Raw genomic sequence first — 3649 nt, 5'->3', positions numbered from 1 at the left:
AATTTGGACAGGCCTAGCCTTCATGAACTCCCTCGGCGAACGTTCCGTCGCCTAGCAACCGTGGAACCGCAGGGCAGAAGGGAGAAGGAACTTTAAATGATGGAGCTCGACGTTTTATTTAGCTTTGTAACCCCCAGAAACCCAAATTTAGAAAACAACAGCAAAATCTTTTTTTAACCTTTCACATGTTGTTCTAGGAGGCCAGATAAACGGGCCTATTTACACATTTTAACAGCCAATAGTGTTGCAGGACTGAACAATAGGACCCATTAGCAATGTAAATGTGGTTTTAAAAAGAAAAAAAATGGGTAAGGTTTATTCTTGTAGACTTAAATCTGATGTTGTAATATTACAACCGTGGGTCTTTGGGGGTTAATCATTTCCTTGACTGTTGGAGAGCTAATTCAGAGAAAATACTTTAGACAAGCTGAGCCAGAGCAAAGATGTGATAATAGTTTTTAATACTTTCTAAGGGTCTTGATTTGACCAAAACCAATTTATCACCTTTTAAGACTTTTCAAGACCCAGCGGATACCCTCTAGTAAACAATTCTCATTTGTAAACAAAAATAAAATTCAAGAGTTTAATGCAGAACTGATTTTATTTAGATATTTCTTTTATATGTACATGTTTAATCTTCCTTAACCATTTTTTTTCTAGCAAAGTAAAAAGCTGTCAAAGTTCTTCCTTCTCTCCTGTGCCCTCTGCAGCCTCATGTCCTCCCTGATCAGCTCCAGAAGCTGGTCATCGCTGGCACCTTCCCCTGGATGCCCATTACAAACATGTAAGAAAAAACAGATAGAGAAAAGATAGAGAAAAGAGGACAACGGGTTATTCCTTTCATGTTTTCGCAGAAAAAAATAAACTCAAACGAGTTATTTAAAATATGAGATGTTATTGTACCTCCATGCCACAGCCGCCGAAAACTTTGCTCCGGTGATCATGTGGTCCATCTCCGCCCTAAGCTTAATAAATTCCCTGGTTTTCTCTTTTGTTCCTAAAATACAAACTTCTATTAAAATCAGGGGGAAAACGTAGCGGGAGAAGTACGACACCGAGCGCGGCCGAACATACGAGCCGAGACCGCAATACAAGCACTTTTACTGTAACATTTCTAACTAAAATAACGTTCATGTATCACAAAAATGTCCTTAACCTAACAGTTTTCAAGTTTATACTGACATTTATATGCGCAATCCTCTCCGACAGCTCCCGCTTCACTGTCCGCCATTGTTTTTAAGTATTTCTGCCGGCCGGCCCGCAAGGCATCTTGGGAAATGCTACCTGTTGAAGGATACACCGGACCCATCCTTCATTTAGGCGAAAAGAAGGCCGCATTCGTCGACCGCATTTGAAGGAGTCTTCGAATTGGGACAGGCCTAGTCGCGGCGCTGTGACGTAACCGGCCGACGAATCCGGTCGACGTAGGATGCAGACCCTGAATTGAGACACAGCCGCTGTCAGTTATAAACTCAGCACGAAGCAAAACTCTGCTCTCTTTGTGTCCAGCCAGTTGGAGAAACACTTGTGCGGAGAAACAACGGAGAAATCATCTGACCTGCAACGCGAAAGAACAAAGTGTAGCAAAGATTGTTATATTGGACTTATTTTCAGATTAGTGCAGGGTTCTTTGCATTGACGTTTGCCTGTAGTTTATTATTCCGCCACTAGGTGGTAATCACAGCACATTAATGTATGGTTCTGAGTGTTTGCAAATCAGAGAGGTGTCGGCAGGCCAAGGAAATCATCCTTTCCAGCCATTAGTGTGCGTCCATTGAAAGTGAGTAATCCTATCTTAGCTATACCTTGCTCTGAAACACCTGAGACACCTGTTACTTGTCTATGAATGTTATGAGGCGTTTTGAGGTTGTTTTCGGTTAATATGAGGAGGCCAATGGCGAGCCATCTGCAACTCCTAGCTGGTTAGCATATGCTCACCGCTGGACTGACCATAGGGCACAGCGGGCAACTGCCCGCTGGGCCGACTCTTTCATCTTTCATGGGCCGGTGTCTTTTTTTTTTTTTTTTCTGGCCTCTAGTTAATGCGGACAACTTGTTCGCGCCGCGCCACGCGACGCCTCGTAAAAGTTTGTGGATTGGCCAATTGGTCATAATACACTCTGGGCTGGACCAATAGCCAGAGGTCTAATGCACCCGCCAGTTGTTTGAGTCTCAGTAAACAGACAGACAAGCTTAACAAAATGGAGAACAAAAAACGGAAAGGAGGAGCGGAGAAAATTCGAATAAAAAAGAAACTGGCCCTTCAGGCTGATGCTGGTAAATGTGTTAAAATCTCACAGTTGTTTGGTGGGGGTTCAAGTAAAATCAATTTAGGAGGTGATGGAGCCTCAGCCCAGCGACAGGTTGGAGAAGAAAAGAGGGAGGAGGAGGAGAAACCCGAACCGGCTGCCCGTCCAAGTGGCAGAACCGAATTTCAGGTAAGAAATCTGGGTCAAATATAATCCAAGTTCAGGTGTAGTTTATTGTCATCGACCTGCTTGCTAACTTTTTAAAGTCAGTAATAACTCATCTTACTGTTTATTATACGGAGTTTCTACTGTTGGCCGGTTGCTATGTTACTGACAGTTAATTTTTAGGGTTTCCAATCTTCCCATTAAAAAAACCGAATCGTCCGTTTGAGTTGAAACAGAACGTGATTTGTCCTGTAGTTTAGCTAGCCTGAAACAAAAAAAAAAAAGAGAGAGAGACAACGCTGTGGTGTCTTTATGCTGCTCGGCCGGCCGTCTCCTCGTTCCCCAACATTTTTTCTTCTTCTTGTTTTATTGGCAATAAAAGCGGGTGACATCTAAACTCAGGTGCATTTGATCATCAGCGGATCCGTTTATTAGCCGGTGTTTGCTGTAAAAGCTGCTGGTCATGGTGTCAGTTTGGATCTGATGAAAGAGAAACATCGAGAAGAAATAGGAGATGTCCAGGCTCAATCACCCGAGCAGCTGAACAGTTAATGGAGAAACTGTTTACATTTTAGATTAGATGAATGACTTGAAGAAAAGTTATGAACAATTGTCACCAGGATTCTTTTTTACGTAGCTGATAGAAGGCTGGTGACTGTGCAGGGGAGGCTCTAACAGCTGTGCCTGGGGGCAGGTAGAGGGGGGAGAGACAGAAATACTTTTATTTCTTATTTTAATTTTAAATGTGTAGAACTTAAATCAGGGATGTCAAATTCATTTTCATTTTTGGCCACATAAAGATCATGAATGCTCTTAATGGGCTGGTTATGCAGAAAGTATTGAAAAAACTATTAAAAGACTAGAAAAATGTTAATAAATATGTCTCTGCATTGTAGCAGTACTACTTAAAATGAAATAATTGTGAAACCTTCTCCCAATGATGTGATTTACGACTATTCAAATATACACTAATTTGATTTGACTATAAATTGGACATACATAGAACTTCAAAGTTCTATTTATATTGTCCTCCATGAAATGCTGTTTGTAAAGTTACACAGTTAAAGTTAACAATTTCAGTTATTTAGCCTGTCATATGAGAAATTAAAAGGGAATTAATATTTAAAAGTCATTGTTTATTCATTAAGAAATGTTTCAACTTCAAACTATTTGGTAAAACTTTTAACATTTATAAAAACATGTATACTTAGTTTGCAAGTGAAATGTTTAGTTAA

General features: G+C 40.7%; 1 long non-coding RNA gene across 1 annotated transcript; it reads right to left on the bottom strand.

The window, feature by feature from the left end:
- Positions 1–319: 319 nt before the first annotated feature.
- On the bottom strand, positions 320–1296 carry LOC139063365 (uncharacterized). Its single transcript, XR_011516745.1, has 3 exons — positions 1183–1296; positions 904–997; positions 320–763 (listed from the first exon to the last, which is right to left on the bottom strand). It is a non-coding gene; the product is annotated as an uncharacterized lncRNA (long non-coding RNA).
- Between the last annotated feature and the right edge of the window lie 2353 nt (positions 1297–3649).

The sequence above is a fragment of the Nothobranchius furzeri genome, chromosome 15, assembly GCF_043380555.1.
Source record: "Nothobranchius furzeri strain GRZ-AD chromosome 15, NfurGRZ-RIMD1, whole genome shotgun sequence".
Lineage (NCBI taxonomy): Eukaryota > Metazoa > Chordata > Actinopteri > Cyprinodontiformes > Nothobranchiidae > Nothobranchius > Nothobranchius furzeri.
This window is presented reverse-complemented; position numbering and strand designations above follow the sequence as displayed.